This window comes from Rana temporaria, chromosome 1 (genome assembly GCF_905171775.1).
Source record: "Rana temporaria chromosome 1, aRanTem1.1, whole genome shotgun sequence".
In the NCBI taxonomy this organism is placed as follows: Eukaryota; Metazoa; Chordata; class Amphibia; order Anura; family Ranidae; genus Rana; species Rana temporaria.
Window position 1 is genome coordinate 618,056,834 of NC_053489.1, and position 18,851 is coordinate 618,075,684.

Genomic DNA, 18,851 nt, shown 5'->3' on the forward strand with positions numbered 1-18,851 from the left:
GTTTTTACTCTGTAGAACAGCGGTCTCCAAATGTAGGCCCTTTGCTTGCTTTTAACCGACCCCTGGGGTGCTTTTTTTCACCGACAATAATGAAGGGCACAATTCCTCCCAATGACACCAACGATGGGGCACAGTTCCATCCTATGACACCAACAATGGGACCCAATGGCACCAATTATGGGGCACAATTTCTCCCAATGACACCAACAAAAGGGCCCAATGACACCAATTGTGGGACACTAGTCCTCCCACTAACGCTAATGGTGGGAGATTGTTTACTCCCACTGATGCTGGGACGTTTTGTACTCCAGGTGGCCACAGTCTGGCCCCCCTAAAGCCTGAAGGACAGTAAACCGGCCTTTTGTTTTGAAAGTTTGGAGACTCCTGCCATAGAAGATTACAGGGAACTCAAAATATGTTACATTGAGCATTAGTAGTTCAATGAATGCTTTATTTGTACTGTAGCTTGGGACTAGTCTTTATAGCTAATGTAAACCCAAAAACAAACATTTTATATATTGCAGCTTACCAGTAATAGATGTGATGGCTGCATTTGTTTTCTTTTTTCAGTCTTTGTTTTCTATATTATTCACCTGGGGATCCTGCGAATAGCACGCTTCTTGTCCTACAGTGAATACGCTTACTCCTCCGCTGTATCTAGGGAGGGAGCCGTGGACTACAAAAACGCCCTCCTCTCTTCATTTCCAATAAATGGGGGTACAGGGGAAATTGAAGTTAGCAGAAGAAAACTTGAAAGGAAGACAAGGGTTGTTTGTGTTTTCAAATAAATTCATAGGAAGTGAGACAGACACTGCGGGCCAAATTCTCAAAAAACCTGCCTAACTTAACTTTCAGCAGTTAAGTTACACAGGCGTTAAATTTCTACCTAAGTGCCCGATCCACAAAGCACTTACCTAGAAATTACACGCCGTGTAACTTAAGTGCCTCCGTCGCAAGGCGGTCGTCTGATCGAGGGGGCGATTCCTATTCAAATGAGGCTCGGCGCATGCGTGTGACGTCATTTTTCCCGACGTGCATCGCGCGAACGTACTTTACGCCGGGCTTTGTGGATCGCGGCGGGACAAAAAAGTTGCTTCGGGTAAAAAAAAAAATACGCGCCGGGAAAAAAAATTCGAAATTTAAAAAAAAACGCGGCGATCGGAAAAAAGGTTTGTTTTTACAAGGTCTAAACAGTTTAGGCCTTGTAAAAGCATCCCTAATTTTACGCATTCAAAACGTAACTTACGCAGAAAACACAAAGCTAAAAAGCTTTGTGGATCTGCCTAAGTACTCATTTGCATACGCAAAGCGGCATTTCGACTCGAAATGCCCCCAGTGGCGGATGCGGTACTGCATCCTAAGATCCGACAGTGTAAGTCTATTACAGATGTCGGATCTTATGACTATCTTTGGAAAAATCCTTCTGAGGATCGTTTCCAAAGATAGCCACAGGGATACGCAGGCTGAACAGCAGTTCCGCCTGCGTATCTCCTTTGAAGATTTGGCCCTGCATTTCTGTACTTGCTGAGAAAGTTCATAGCTTGAAAAAAGAAAAACAATGCAGCCACCATCTAAAGACTGATAAGCTTAAATATATTACATTTTTGTTTTTGAGTTTAGCCATTAAACTGCCTAATTACAATTATGTACACTGCCTTGCAAAAGTGTTCACCCCCCTTGGCATTTTTCGTGTTTTGTTGCCTCACAACCTGGAATTAACATGGATTGTTTGAGGATTTGCATCATTTAATTTACAGAACATGCCCACAACAAATAGGACAAAGTAACAGAAAAAGTCCATGTGCATAACTATTCACCCCCCTAAAGTCAATACTTTGTAGAGCCACCTTTTGCGTCTATCACAGCTCTAAGTTGCTATGGATAAGTCTCTATGAGCTTGCCACATCTTACCACTGGGATTTTTGCCCATTCCTCCTTGCAAAACTGCTCCAGCACCTTCAAGTTGGATGGTTTGCGCTTGTGAACAGCAATCTTTAGGTCTGGCCACAGATTTTCAATTGGCTTGAGGTCTGGGCTTTGACTAGGCCATTCCAACACATTTACATGTTTCCCCTTAAACCACTCAAGCGTTGTTTTAGCAGTGTGTTTGGGTTCATTGTCCTGCTGGAAGGTGAACCTCCGTCCTAGCCTCAAATCACACACAAAGTTGTACAGGTTTTGCTCAAAAATATCCCTGTATTTAGCACCATCCATCTTTCCCTCAACTCTGCCACCACCATGTTTCACTGTGGGGATGGTGTTCTTTGGGTGATGTGTTGGGTTTGCGCCAGACATAGCATTTTCTTTGATGGCCAAAAAGTAAAATTTTAGTCTCATCAGACCAGAGCACCTTCCTCCATACACTTTGGGAGTCTCCCACATGCCTTTCGCAAACTCAAAACGTGATTTTGTTATTCGCTGAAAGTACAGTAGGTGTTTGTGATATTGTGCTTTTAGCACGACAGCGTCGCGCTGATACTCGGCGACAGGGTGCCGAGATCTCGCCGACATCTCACACTCACTGGAATAGTGACAGCACATCCCAGCAAGCGCGTCATAGAAGCGACGGGAGATCCGACTTGGATTCCCGCCAATTCTACACGTGTGCGGCGTTTGTTATGAATCCTGAGGGGGAAGTCCCCGCCGGATTTTAAATAAAAATCCGGCATGGGTCCCCCCTCAGGAGCATACCGGGCCCTTAGGTCTGTTATGGGTTGTAAGGAGAGCCCCCCTACGCCGAAAAAAACGGCGTAGGGGGTCCCCCTACAATCCATACCAGACCCGTATCCAAAGCACGCTACCCGGCCAGCCAGGAAGGGAGTGGGGACGAGCGAGCGCCCCCCCCCCCCCCTCCTGAGCCGTACCAGGCTGCATGCCCTCAACATGGGGGGGTTGGGTGCTCTGGGGCAGGGGGGCGCACTGCGGCCCCCCCCACCTCAGAGCACCCTGTCCCCATGTTGATGAGGACAGGGCCCCTTCCCGACAACCCTGGCCGTTGGTTGTCGGGGTATGCGGGCGGGAGGCTTATCGGAATCTGGGAGCCCCCTTTAATAAGGGGGCCCCCAGATACCGGCCCCCCACCCTAAGTGAATGAGTATGGGGTACATCGTACCCCTACCCATTCACCTGCAAGAAAAGTGGTAAAAACGCAAATAAACCACACAGTGTATTAAAATATTTTATTTTTCTGCTCCGGAGGCCGCCCCCTGTCTTCTTTATTAGCTCTTTTACCAGGGGGGGCTTCTTCTTTGACGTCTTCGGGTGGGTGGGGGCCGCCGTCTGGTTCTCTTCCACCGCCGGGGGGGGTGGCTTTTAAAAAAGCCCCCACTCCCCCGGCGGGTTTCCTCCGGCGTCTTCGGCGGGGCTCTTCTTCTTCCGCTATCCCGACGGGTCTTCTCAACTCTCCGGGGTTCTCCTTCTGTCTTCGCCGCTCTCCGTTGTTGACTCGGCGCACCCCGGTTCTTCGTCTCGCTGTCCGGTGTCTTCTTCCGTGATGTACGTCTTCTCCTTCCGTGCTGTGATGAGTTCTTCTTCCGTGCTGTGACGTCATGTTCTTCACTTCTCTCCTTCTCCCGATGTTGCCACGCCGGTCCTCCTCGCTGAAATGACGGATGCGCGCCTTGCATCGGACCTATATAGGCCTCACAGTCCCATCATGCTCTGTACCTACCCATGTGATACCTACCCACGTGGTAGGTATCACATGGGTAGGTACAGAGCATGATGGGACTGTGAGGCCTATATAGGTCCGATGCAAGGCGCGCATCCGTCATTTCAGCGAGGAGGACCGGCGTGGCAACATCGGGAGAAGGAGAGAAGTGAAGAACATGACGTCACAGCACGGAAGAAGAACTCATCACAGCACGGAAGGAGAAGACGTACATCACGGAAGAAGACACCGGACAGCGAGACGAAGAACCGGGGTGCGCCGAGTCAACAACGGAGAGCGGCGAAGACAGAAGGAGAACCCCGGAGAGTTGAGAAGACCCGTCGGGATAGCGGAAGAAGAAGAGCCCCGCCGAAGACGCCGGAGGAAACCCGCCGGGGGGGTGGGGGCTTTTTTAAAAGCCACCCCCCCCCCGGCGGTGGAAGAGAACCAGACGGCGGCCCCCACCCACCCGAAGACGTCAAAGAAGAAGCCCCCCCTGGTAAAAGAGCTAATAAAGAAGACAGGGGGCGGCCTCCGGAGCAGAAAAATAAAATATTTTAATACACTGTGTGGTTTATTTGTGTTTTTACCACTTTTCTTGCAGGTGAATGGGTAGGGGTACGATGTACCCCATACTCATTCACTTAGGGTGGGGGGCCGGTATCTGGGGGCCCCCTTATTAAAGGGGGCTCCCAGATTCCGATAAGCCTCCCGCCCGCATACCCCGACAACCAACGGCCAGGGTTGTCGGGAAGGGGCCCTGTCCTCATCAACATGGGGACAGGGTGCTCTGAGGTGGGGGGGCCGCAGTGCGCCCCCCTGCCCCAGAGCACCCAACCCCCCCATGTTGAGGGCATGCAGCCTGGTACGGCTCAGGAGGGGGGGGGGGCGCTCGCTCGTCCCCACTCCCTTCCTGGCTGGCCGGGTAGCGTGCTTTGGATACGGGTCTGGTATGGATTGTAGGGGGACCCCCTACGCCGTTTTTTCCGGCGTAGGGGGGCTCTCCTTACAACCCATAACAGACCTAAGGGTCCGGTATGCTCCTGAGGGGGGACCCATGCCGGATTTTTATTTAAAATCCGGCGGGGACTTCCCCTTCAGGATTCATAACAAACGCCGCACACGTGTAGAATTGGCGGGAATCCAAGTCGGATCTCCCGTCGCTTCTATGACGGCTCTGTATCCATCGCGGCAAGCCAGCTCGGCGCTGGCTCCCGCGATGGGGCTCGTAGGTGCTCAATCTCGCTGAGAAAGAGAGCGAGATTGACACAAAATCGGGTTCACCTACTGTAATGGCTTTCTTCTGGCCACTCTGCCATAAAGCCAAACTTTATGGAGCGTACGGCTTATTGTCGTCCTGTGTACAGATACTCCAGTCTCTGCTGTGGAACTCTGCAGCTCCTCCAGGATTACCTTAGATCTCTGTGCTGCCTCTCTGATTAATGCCCTCCTTGCCCCATCTGTGAGTTTTGGTGTGCACCCGTCTCTTGGCAGGTTTGCTGTTGTGCCATGTTCTTTCCATTTGGTTATGATAGATTTGATGGTGCTCCTAGGGATCATCAAAGATTTGGATGTATTTTATAACCTAACCCTGACTTGTACTTCTCAACAACATTGTCCCTTACTTGTTTGGAACAGAAAAAAGAGGATTTGATCAGTGGGACTGTAAAAGAGGCCAATCACCATGCGGAGTAAGCATATAAGGTATACAATATTGCTTAATTGGGTTCCAACACAAAAGGGGGGAGTTAGTTTGGGACTTGGAATGAGATATGTATAACAAAGAGCAGTCTTAGCAAAGAGCATTTTATTATGCCTTGTGATATAATACTGAATACTGAATGACAAAAAAATTGCATCCACAAAATCGCATTAACATGCTACAAAATACATATGCATAATAACACCATGGTACTTGTTTGAAGAGTTCCTTGGACTTCATGGCAGTGTTTGGTTAGTGGTGTCTCTTGCTTAGGTGTTCAGCCTCTGGGGCCTTTCAAAAAGGTGTGTATTTGTAATGCCAGATCATGTGACACTTAGGCCCCGTGCACACGGTCGGTTTGGTTCGATGAGAATGAACCGAAGTTCATTTTCATCGGACCAAACCGACCGTGTGTATAGGCTATTGGTCTGTTTTCCTTCGGTCCAAAATGTTAAAACATGCTTCAAAACCGAACCGATGGACCGCTGCCCCATCGGACCAAACCGATGGTTAGTACAGAAAAGCATCGGTTCAAAACCCGCGCATGCTCAGAATCAAGTCGACGCATGCTTGGAAGCATTGAACTTCGTTTTATTCAGCACGTCGTGTGTTTGACGTCACCGCGTTCTGACCCGATCGGATTTTGGACTGACAGTGTGTACACATATCAGGCCGTACGGCCACTTCAGAGGTGAACCGATGAAAACGGTCCGTCGGACCATTCTCATCAGTTTTGTCCGACCGTGTGTACGGGGCCTGAGATTACACTAAATATGTGACTTCTGAAGGTAATTGGTTGCCCCAGAGCTTTTTATGGGCTTCATAACAAAGGGGGTGAATTAATATGCACATATGCAATTTCTGAAAAATTGTTTTATGTATATATTCTTCTAATTTTGCTTCACCAACTTAGTTAGACTTTTGTGTTCTGATCCAACACATATAATTCAGATAAAAAAAAATGAACTAAAGGCTGTAATGTAACAAAATAGTTAAAAAGCCAAGGGGGGTGAATACTTTTGCAAGGCACTTTAGTATACTTGTACTCTGAACACTTTATCCCTAATACTTGGGGGAAATATTTGTAACTGTTCTGATGATATTAAAATAGCATCTTAATTTAGTGGAAAATTTATGTTTTTTCTAGTTTTCCCTCCCTTTTCCCTAAAATAAAAAATAAAAGTCTTCTGTCAAATTAACTGTCTGTGAGGGGAAAAATGTATAATACATTAAAATATACTGGTACTCTAAAAAGTAAAACGTTATCTAGCACACGAGAACAAACAAACAAAAAAGAAATGGTCCTTTATTAGCTGAAAACCGAAATGTTCCATCTTTTTTGACATGTCATCCAATGTCACTTAATCGCATGGCATTCCACCATTGATGACAATTGGTCATTTCATGGTTGGCGCTGATGGTCACATGGGACATATTAAGTTCAGTTCTTAGATGGTCAACAATGGCAAGCTTCAGTGACCTGTACACAATTGTCTCAGTCCTCACAAAAACACCAGACCTGACAGACCAGAGATTAGACAATAGATTAGCTATCACATATAAAGAAAGAGACTTTACATGTGAATAGATTATTGATTGGCTGTCCCACAACAAGACTCACCAGTAGGGCACTGGCTGTAAAAGGGAAACGTATGAAAAATGTTCCCATTAAGGAGATGCAGATTTAGAAACCCTTCGGTGACAATGGATTAACTTGTAACCTTCAACAGATTAATATGACCAGCATGCCATCGTCAATGTTTGCAATCAACATGGTGCTAATATACCAACAGTATCAATGTAAAGACATAAGAACTTTATAACGAGACACTGTCATGATGCAAGATTTCCAGTTGAGAAAGATTTTGTAGAAGGACACATAGGCAGGTTTATAGGATGCACACTACTTTCAGCAACTAATGCCGCGTACACACGATCGGAATTTCCGATGAAAAAAGTCCGACAGACTTTTTTCATTGGAAATTCCGATCGTGTGTGGGCCCCATCTGACTTTTTTCTGTCGGTGTTTAGAAATAGAACATGTTTTATTTTTTTCTGATGAAAAAAAAAAAAAACGATAGGAAATTCCTATCGTCCATGTGAAACTCCGACGGAGAAAAAAACCCACGCATGCTCAGAATCAAGTCGACGCATGCTCGGAAGCATTAAACATTTTTCTTGGCTCGTCGTAGTGTTTTGCGGTTTTGGACGGTTGGAATTTGGTCTGAGGCCCCGTACACACGACCGAGTTTCTCGTCAGGATTCAGCCAGAAACTCGATCGGAGCTGAATTCTGCCGAGAAACCCGGCGTGTGTACACTTTCGGCCGAGGAAGCCGACGAGTTCCTCGTCGAGCCAAATAGAGAACATGTTCTCTATTTCCTCATTGTTCAATGAGGAAACTTGGCTCGCCGAGATGCTCGGCGGCTTCACACAGAACTTGACGAGCAAAACGATGAGTTTTGCCCGTCGAGTTCCTCGGACGTGTGTACGGGGCCTCACAGTGTGTATGCAAGACAGCTTGAACGGAATTCCGCCGGAAAATTCCATCGAATTTTAGGCCATCGGAAAATCCGATCGTGTGTACGGGGCATTATTCAACATGTTGATCTGCACCGTTCCAGAATTAGTATACAGCAGAGTCTGGGGATAATGGGTTCCTTTAGATCTTTCTCACATGAGTATATGAGGGTGTACGTCCCTCTCTTATGATATTGATGGCACGTGAGGACTTTTGCTCATGTGTTTGTGTAGCCAATATTGGCCCGGATTCACAAAGCACTTACGCCGACGTATCTCGATATACGCCGCGTAAGTGTAACTATGCGCCGTCGTATCTGTGCGCCGTGCCCACAGAACTAGATACGCCTGAAATTAGGCTTCATCCGACCGACGTAACTTTCCTACGCCGGCGTATCGTGGGCGCATATTTACGCTGGCCGCCTCATTGCAAATATGCAAATGAGGGAAATACATCGATTCACAAACATATTTGCGCCCGGCGCATAATATACGCGGTTTGCTTAAGGCTTACGTCCGGCGTATAGTTATTCCCCATCTATGAGGCGCAACTCAAGCAAAGGTATGGACCAGGGAACAGCCGTCGTATTTTACGTCGTTTACATAGTACGTGAATAGGGCTTGGCGTAGGTTACATTCACGTCGTAGGCAGTAATCCGTTGTATCTTAGGGAGTAGTTCCGACGTGATTCTGCGCATGCGCACTGGGTTGCATTCACGGGACGGCGCATGCGTTGTATGTTATTCGTATCTTTATGACGCTCAGTCCATCATTTACATCGGGTCACGCCTCATTAGCATGGCTCACGCACACTTACACCCTTGCGCTGGCTCACGCCGAGGAAACCCAGCGTAGATTTGGGGGCGAGTGCTTTTACGAATCCCGTGCTTGCATCTGTGCACTGCGTCGGCGTAGCGTATATTAGATACGCTACGCCCGCATAAATATGCGCCGATGTATGTGAATCCGGGCCATTGCTTTTCTATAGTTCTCTCTGTTGCTTTATGTATCTGCTCTGGATACTACATTCAATCTTTCAATCAAGGTAGTGATTATTATGTCCAGCGCATCATTTTCTGTAACCTGGAGTATTTCTGCTTACTGAATTGTTTCAAGTTTTCCCTCCAAAATTCTACCCTTTGGATCAGGGGTCTCCAAACTGCAGCCCGGGGGTCAGGACCGATCCTTTGTTTGCTTTTATCCGGCCCTTCTGGCACCATTCCTCCCACTGATATGAGACACTATTCTGCCCACTGACACCAACAATAGGGCATAATTATTGCCACTGACATTAACAATAAGGCACTATTTCTCCCGCAATACCAATGATGGTGCACTGTTTACTCCCCCACTGATGCCAGAAAAAAAAAATATTCCTGCTGGCCAAAGCCTGGCCCACCTAAAATCTGTAGGACAGTAAACTGGCCCTTTGTTTAGAAAGTTTGGAGACTACTGCTTTAGGCAGGGATGGACTGGCCATTGGGACTACAGGGAGTTTCCCGGTGGGCCGATGGCTCAGTGGGCCGGCTTCAGTGACAGCAGACCACCGCCCCCCTCCACTCCTCTGTCTCTCCCTCTCCGCAGCGCTCACCTGGGGGGAACAAAGAAGCAGAGGGGACGACAGAGGAGCATGGGGGAGGGGACAGACAGCTGACTCAACAGCTATGGCCTGGGAGTTTCTCACTTCTGCCTAATCTTGTCCCATGGGGGGGGCACCAAACTGATTCTTTGCCCTATAAGAGTACCAGTACCAGCCATTCTACTCTAATAAAGTAGAACAGCTAGTGGCTAGTGAAGGGGGAGAGGGGGCTTGGGTGGCGTGCGGGAGTTGTCCGGCCGCCATGGGAGAGACCTGTCAAAGTGGGCCAGTCTGGATGAAGTCCAGGGCCAAATTTTTGTCCCAGTCCAGCCCTGGCTTTAGGCCTAATTCACACGAGGCGGAGTCCGCCTGCTCCCGCCAGCTTAGCGGGAGATCAGTCCGCAGATCTCCGCTGAGCCGACGGATGACAAGCTCCTCTCTGCTCACTGAGTGGGGAGGGGCTTGTCGGGCACCGCTGTCTCCTATGGAGCGATCTGATAAAAAGGGACAGCATGTCCGTTTTCATCAGATCTTACCCGATCCGATCCGCCATGGACGGATGGGGACGTGCCCCCATACGTCTGTTTTTAGCGGATCGGATCGAGTCGGATGTCAGCGGACATGTCTCCGCTGACATCCGACGCTCCATAGGGATGCATGGATCGGCCTTTCAGGTCCGCCGTCAAAACTGACAGGCGGACCTGAACAGTCCGTCCGTGTGAATGAGGCCTTAGATAAAACCACTACATTTGTTTCTCTTCTCTTTCAAAAGAAGTACTTGACATTTATTTTTAATACCACCAAGCAAAGCTCCGAATTCTGGGTTTAAAAGGGCCATGTTTGAGCCATGCTTAGCCAGTAGGGCTTCCTCTGGCAGCAACTGAAGTGCAACCTGGTGGAAGCTGAAATAACACAGATGTTGGATGCTGTCCTCCAGATAATACCCATATGGATGTGCCATTTATGCTGTTCTGCATACCTATTAGTTCTGCTTTGAAATCAATTTAAAGAGCTGCAGATCTGTGTAAAGTTTAACACTATAATGGTATTCATTCATGGTTTATAGGCATACGTTGCAAATTGTCACATATACAAGATTACAAAAGTATCATTTTTAAGCTAAATGTCTTGATTTGTGAAGCAAGTGACAGAAGAACAGTTTCAATACAAAGAATTAAAGTGATTTATCACAGTGACTTCCAGTAAAGCCCGTGGAGATTTCACATAAAACAAATGCATTCCTAATGCCGCGTACACACGATCAGTTCGTCTGATGGACCGTTTTCATCAGACCAACCGATCGTGTGTGGGCCCCATCGTTTTTTTTCCCATCGGTGAAAAAACTTAAACCCTGTTTTAAAATTATCTGATGGTTAAAAAAACAATAGAAAAAAACGATCGTGTGGGCAAGTCCATCGGTTAAAAATCCACGCATGCTCAGAATCAAGTCGACGCATGCTCGGGAGCAATGAACTTCATTTTTCTCAGCACGTCGTTTATGTCACCGCGTTCTGACATGAACGGATTTTTAACTGATGGTGTGTAGGCAAAACTGATGAAAGTCAGCTTCATCCATCGGTCTGTTTTCATCGGATGAACCGATCGTGTGTACGTGGCATTAGGGTAAAATTTAGGAATACTTGGTCTATAGATCCAGTGGAGATTGAAGCAAATTAAACATAAATATCAACCACCCCAATGTATAACAAGCTTTAAGAGTAAGGTGCGCATGGAAGGGCTGTGCACAGAGCAAACAAACCAACATGTATTTCCCAGCACACTTACCAGCTTTATATTTTGTTATCAAATTTTGCAAACAGGTAATTTTTGTCCTTTATTGATGCACGCTGATGAGGCTGCACTGATGGGCACCGATGGGCTGCAATCATGGGCACCAATGGACTGCACTGATGGGCACTGATAGGCAGCACTGGTGGGCACTGAGAGGTGGAACTGAGAGGTGGCACTGATGGCTGGCACTGAAGGGCATTGATAGGTGGCAGTGGTGGGCACTGAGAAGCGGCACTGATAGCTGGCAGTGTTGGGTACTGATAGGTGGCAGTGATGGGCACTGATGAGTGGCAATGATTGGCACTGATGGGTGGCAATGATGGGCACTGATCGACACTGGTAAGTGACACTGATACGCAGCACTGCTAGGTGGCAGTGATGAGGCATTGATTGGTACTACTGGTGGGCATTGATAGGTGGCACTCGTGGGCATTTGGTGGCATTGGCACTGGTACTTTTTTGCACTGGTGGGCACTGACAGGTGGCATTGGCAGGCAGTACTGGTGGTCACAGATGAGGTGGATGTGCCTCTTCCTCTTCGGGACCGATGTCCCTTGCACAAAAGACAGTGATCGGCTTTTTTTCTGTCATGCTGTTAGTGTGAGGAGAAAAAAAAAACGATTACTGAGGTTTTGTTTACATCAAGTGATCAGCTGTCATTGGCTGACAGCTGATCACCTGGTAAGGGGCCGGGATTGGCCTCTTACTCAGATCTGTGATCACCCGAGTCGCAGTGACTCGTGATCACAGGGTGCGCGGGGAGCGTGCGAAGGGGAGGTTACCCAAAAGGGCTGCTTGCCCTTCCTGGCTGTCCTGCTGAGGATCCAACCTGTGCTCAGTTGGGGGCCCATACTTCTAAGGCCCCGTACACACGACCGAACATGTCTGCTGAAACTGGTCCGCGGACCAGTTTCAGCAGACATGTTCGGTCGTGTGTAGGCCCGAGCGGACAGGATTCCAGCGTACATTTGCCCGCTGGGCCTTTTTCCAGCGGGCAAATATTTCCAAACTTGTTTAGAAACAGCCCGCTGGAATCCTGTCCGCTCGGACATGTTCGGTCGTCTGTACAGACCTATCGTACATGTCCGAGCGCCCGCCATCCCTCGCATGCGTCGAATGACTTCGACGCATGCGTGGAAGCATTGAACTGGCAGGGCCGCCGACGTCGCCGCGTCATCGTCGCGGCGACAGCGCGACCGCTCCCCGCATATTGTTTACGCGCGGATTTCTGTATGATGGTGAGTACAGCCATCATACAGAAATCCCCGGGCAGACATGTACGGTGAAAACGGCGGACCGGTTTCATCGTACATGTTTGCTCGTCTGTACAAGGCATAAAAATCATTGGGAGTCAAAAGAGGGGTGAACCTGAGGATCTAATTTCAGAGCCTCGGAAACACACAGAAAGGCCCGAAGACTTTGTGGCTATAAAAGCTTCAACTCTTCTGGGAGGGCTGTCCACAAGGTTTAGGAGTGTCTATGGGAATGTTTGGCCATTCTTCCAGAAGCGCATTTGTGAGGTCAGGCACTGATATCGGACGAGAAGGCCTGGTTCGCAATCTCCACTCTAATTCATCCCAAAGGTGTTCAATCAGGTTGAGGTCAAGTCAGTCAAGTCGGGTTAAGGGCAAGCCAGTCAAGTTCCTCCACCCCAAACTCGCTCATCCATGTCTTTATGAACATTGCTATGTACACTGGTTCAAATCATTTGGTGGAGAGAGGATTATGATGTGGGGTTGTTTTTCAGGGGTTGGGCTTGGCCCCTTAGTTCTAGTAAAGGGAACTCTTAAGTCGTCAGATTTCAAAATATTTTTCACAACTTCATGCATCCAACTTTGTGGGAACAGTTTAGGAATGGCCCCTTACTATTCTAACATGACTGCGCACCAGTGCACAAAGTAAGGTCCATAAAGACATGGATGAGCATGTTTTGGGTAGAGAAACATGACTGGCCTGCACAGAGTCCTGACCTAGAACACCTTTGGGGTGAATTAGAGGGGAGACTGCGAGCCAGGCCTTCTCGTCCAATATCAGTGCCTGACCTCACAAATGCGCTTCTGGAAGAATGGTCAAACATTTCCATAGACACACTCCTAAACCTTGTGGACAGCCTTCCCAGAAGAGTTGAAGCTGTTATAGCTGCAAAGGGTGGGCCAACTCAGTATTGAACCCTACAGACCAAGACCAGGATGCCATTAAAGTTTATGTCCCAATACTTTTGACAATATAGTGTAAAGTGTAAACTGGTGGCAGGGTCTCTTTAAAAGAGTTAACATGTGAGTATAGGTTTGCCTTATATAGGGCTTCTATAACCAAGGAAAATAGTTGGGTCTGCCATACAATCCAGGACAGGCCCGGAATAAAAAGGGAACCTAGGTGGAGGGCCAGCATGACTGGGGAAGCTAGGGGGAGAACACCATTAGGCAGTTTAGGGTGTGGTTAGAAAAGTCTGGTGATTGGGAGTGAATTAGGAAAAGGGGGAGGGGGTAGTAGTAATAGTTGTCCCGGGTAGTGGGAGGGTCCAGCTCATTCCCGGGTAGCAGGGCAGGATAGTGGTTGTCAGCAGGGAGAATTTTTGGACTTTTCAGTCATGGACACTTTTGATGGCCTGGTAGAGCAGCTGCATTCGGCTGCTGAGGCTAATGGGACGCAGTGGCTGAATTCTCAGCTAGCTGTGCTGCTACAGGGGTCGGGGCAGAGCTCTGCTCCACCTGCCCTGACCCCTGTAGACCCCACGTGCGCGGAGGTCTAGGCCTCCGGCGCGCTACAGCTCTGATGTGACCCCTGGGGCGAGCCGCCACTCTGGGAGCCCGGTTTCGGACCCTCCAGCTCCCAGGGCTAAGCGTCCTGCATTGGCTGGTGGAGCTGGGAGGAATCCCCATCATCGGCGGGGACCCGGCTGGGAGGGTGGCTTCGGTGTCCCCCTCCAGGCCTGCTTCGAGGGACCGGGATTCGGCTGCGGGCCGGGCGGGGCCCTCCCCCTTACCTGGTGGCGCACGGCGAGGACGGATGGCGGCTTCTGGCGCGGGCTCCTCCCTTTGGTCGGCCGCGGCTACATCGGGAAGAAGGTCGGGTGTTCCAGTGGATGTCGGCGGTGCTGGAGCGGTGCCTGCAGGGCGGCAGGGCGCCCAACGTGGGAGGCCTGTCGGATCCGGCCGCGGTGTGAGAGAGTCGCGGGCTGATGACGTCATGAAGGCGCGACCGGGACCTTCGGCGCTCACAATGTCCCCTGCCGACCAAGGGGACCACCGTTCGGAGGGGGAGATCTCAGACTCGGATTCGGATGTGCCGGGCGTGGACCCCCTGTCCCTGTGTCTGTGTCTATTCTCATCTCTGTCCCTGTTGTGTCTTTTTCCTCTTCGGTGGGTTGTAATGCTCCTCATGGGGTGGTCGGGGGTGGGTCGGTCCAGACGGGCGGGGATGGGGTGGTCCCCTCTGTTGTTGGGTCTCCTCAGGTGGGGGTACTGGGTATGGGTGCAGGAGATATGTTGCTGCAGCACATGTGGGCAGCCCTTGCAGCTTTCAGGGGCCCCATGGTGCCCCCTTCCGGCGCCGGGGTTCTTGCGGTTCCGCCTGGGGGCGGGGCGGGGGTTCCGCCATCCCTGGGGGTGTCAGACCCGTTGGTGCCCCCAGGGGTGTTGTCAGGGTTGGCAGCAACGCCGCCGCTTGTGTCGGGCCCCCCGCCACCAGTCATGTCTGTGCCTTCCCTGTTTCCAACGGTTTCGGAAGTCCCGCCGATTTCGGTGGGAATGGCCGTTTCGGCGCCTACAGCCACGCCGCCTGCGGCAGCTGTTGCCCCGGCTCCGGTGACTGACGCGGCGAAGGTCGGTGCGGGGGTGGAGGCTGGTGCAGTGGTCGACCGGGTTAGTTTGGCGGATTCAGCAAGGGGTAAAATGTACATCTGCTATGGGGGCCCGTTGGGCTCTCACTTGAAGGCGGAAGTGAAGGAGAGGATCTGGAAAGGGGAGTACGTGGAGATTTTTTCTCTGCTTCCCCTTGAGAAGTTTAATCTGGACAAGATTAAGCCCGACGAGAGCAAGAAGGAGGAGGAGGAGAGGTGGCGTTATCGGCTTATCCCTAGAACGATTGTGAACTGGACGCAGGCCTTTCACATTTTGGCGAGCGTCATTGGGGAGAAGGCCCCGGAAAGTTGTTCAGGGTTGTTTGGTTACCTGGATGCGATTAGTGAGGCTCAGAGGATCTACCGGGTACGGCTTGGCTCAGGTACGACAAGCAGTTCCGGCAACGGAAGGCCGTTGGGCCGTCTTTACGGTGGGACCAGAAGGATATCCGGTTGTGGGTTAAGCTTATGGTCCAGGCGAAAGCCGTGATGCCGCCCTTTCATTGAGAGGCCGGGGGTGCTTCCTCCTCGTCATCGTCGGCCGCGAAGCGCAAGGGGTTTTGTTGGCAATTCAACGATGGGACCTGCAAGTTCGGGGGCACCTGCTGTTTTAAACACGAGTGTTCCGGCTGCGGGGGGCCCATCCTTGGTCCAAGTGCTTCCGAAAAGGGAAGAAACCTGCCGACGCTGGAAAAAGGGATGACACCAGTGAAGGTGGAAAAGATGGTGCCGTACCTAAGTAGGTATCCTAACAGGGGGGCGGCCCGGTCATTGTGGGTGGGTTTCCGGCATGGTTTCCCCATACCAAGCTCGATTGCCACGGTCCCCCCTGTTCCGGCCCATCTTAAGTCAGTCTATGAACATCCCGAAGTGGTAAAAGGTAAGTTGGGCAAGGAAGTGACGTTGGGCAGAATGGCCGATCCGTTTTCTAAGCCACCGGTGAAGGACTTAGTTGTTTCCCCTTTGGCTGTAGTGCCCAAGCGGGAACCGAATCAGTTCAGGCTTATTCACCATTTGTCTTATCCAAAGGGTGGGTCGGTAAACGACGTGATTGATCCGGCCCTCTGCACTGTTTCGTATGCTTCTTTCGATGAGGCGGTGCGGTGGGTTCAGGAGTTTGGGCAGGGGTCGCTGTTGGCGAAGACCGATATCGAGTCGGCGTTTCGTCTCTTGCCGGTGCATCCGGACAGTGTTCGGTTGCTGGGCTGTCATTGGGAGGGCCAATTGTTTGCGGATCGATGCCTCCCGATGGGTTGCGCGATTTCCTGTTCTTACTTTGAGATGTTCAGCTCCTTTTTGGAGTGGGTCGTCAAGGACTTGTCCGGCCTTCGTTCGGTGTTGCAATATCTTGATGACTTTTTGGTGATTGGTCCACCGGGCGAGCGGACTTGTCTCATTTTGTTGTCAACCTTGCAGCATGTCTTTCGGGTTTTTGGGGTTCCCTTGGCTCAGGATAAGACGGAAGGACCTGTCACGGTTCTGAAGTTTTTAGGCATTGTCATTGACTCTGATCGGATGGAATGCCGCTTGCCCAATGACAAGCTGGTAGACCTTCGGGCGACAGTGGCTTCGGCTGCGCGACGGTCCAAGATCCAGTTGTGGGACTTGCAGTCACTATTGGGCAAACTGAATTTTGCATGCAAAATTATGCCTATGGGGAGGGTTTTTTGCAGACGTCTAGCTGCCGCAACTGCGGGGGTGAAGGCTCCGCACCATTTCATTCGGTTGAGCCAAGACCATCGGGCGGACTTGCAAGTATGGGATTCTTTTTTGGAACACTATAATGGCAGGTCGTTTTGGTTGGAACCTGCGATTCGGGCAGACGAGCTGGAGTTGTTCACGGATGCTGCCGGGTCAGTGGGGTTTGCTGCCTTTTTCAGCGGGCGGTGGTGTGCGGATCGATGGCCGGCGGAGCTGGCTGGGTCGCCCCTTGTTCGTAACCTGATGCTGTTGGAATTGTTTCTGATAGTGCTTGCCCTGGAGCTGTGGGGTGCGGAGTTCTTGAACCGGCGGATTCGCTTCCACTGTGACAACCTGGGGGTGGTTCAGGCCATCAATTCCCTGATGGCGTCCTCTTTGCCTGTTGTACGTTTGTTGCGGCACCTGGTGTTGCTGTGTCTGCGTTTAAACATTTCTGTGTCTGCTGTTCACATTCTTGGGGTGGAGAATGAGGTGGCTGACGCGCTTTCTCATTTGCAGTGGGAGAGGTTTCGGCAGTTGGCTCCGGGAGCGGAACAGACGGGTGTCGCGTGCCCCGGGCACTTGTGGGATCTCGTCTTGACACCGTGATGTCATTGGTACGTCGCTCGGTGGCGGATACCAAGTGGAGAGCGTATGAGCTGGTCTGGCGGGATTGGTCGGAGTTGGTGAGTAGGGTCGGGGGTTGTTCCACCGACGACGACAGGCTCCAGGTGTTGTTGTATTTTTTGGGGAAGAATTGCGAGGAGGGGGTGTCCGTGGCCTCAAGGAATAAGAAAATGTCTGGGCTTGCTTTTTTGTTTCAGCTCTGGGGGGTGCGGGATGTAACTAAGGCCTTTATAGTGCGTAAGGCGCTGAGGGGTTACAGGAAGGGGAGGTGCAAGCCGGATTCACGGCGGCCTGTGTCCTTTGGTATGCTGGGTTTTTTGGTTGGTTCGTTACCTCAGGTGTGTTCTTCTATTTTCGAGGCTCAGTTGTTCCGGACGGCATTTGTGTTGGCCTTTTTTGGGGCGTTATGGGTCGGCGAACTGGTTAGTCCTTCTAAGTTGGTGGCTGGGGGCCTTGCCCTCTCGGATGTGGCCGGTCTAAAACGGATCAGTTGGGTAAGGGGGTGAAAGTGGTCTTGGGGGCTGTGACTGGGCTGGACTTATGTCTGGTCTCGGTCCTCCGGGGTTGGCTGGAGATTCGGCCGCCTGGGGGGGTGGCGCTCCAGGTACACGGTGATGGTTCGCCTTTATCACGATATCAGTTTGTGTCCGTGTTTCGGAGGTGTTTGTCTTGGGGCGGTTTCTCGGCGCAGGAGTATTCCTCGCATTCCTTTCGGATTGGGGCAGCCACGGAGGCAGCGAAGTGGGGGGTTAGTTACCAGATTCTTCAACTAATTGGTCGCTGGGAGTCCCAGCGGGTTCGGCTCTACGTTCACCCCATTTACTGTAGGGGTTCTGGTGGGGGACACCTGGGTAATCGTATCCTACTGTTCAGTGTTTGTTCAATGTTATGGGGTGTTATGTTGGGTGTTGGGGTGTTTCCATTCTGGATGAGTGTCTATGTCCCCCCCCTTTCTTTTGCTTTGTCTTACAGGCCCACCGTGCTTGATGTGGATCCTGGGCCATTCGTACGTCCATTGGGGGGCAAAACGGGCCATGGTTAGGAGGGAGGGGAGGCAGCTGGGTTTCAGTCTGGGGGAGGCTTTTGTGCATTGGATCGGGATTCTGGGCATGTTGTGGTCCCGTGTCCTTCCCAAGGTGCAGAGGTATGCCAGGCTGGATAGGCCCCCGTAAGTGCTTCTTTTGCATGTTGGGGGGAATGACTTGTGTCTCAGGGCTTCTAGGGAATTAGTCAGGGATGTCAAGTGGGACTTCATGCGGTTAAGATCCGCGTTCCCTAAAATGATAGTGGTGTGGTCTGATATTGTTGGCAGGACGGCTTGGAGGGGGGCCCGGTCTGTTGATCGTGTCAACAAGACCAGGATAAAGGTCAACAGGGCAGTGGCCAGGTTTGTGGTGCGGAATAGTGGGCTGGTAGTCCGTCACTGTGAGTTGGAGGGGGATATTGGCCTTTATTTAAGGGCG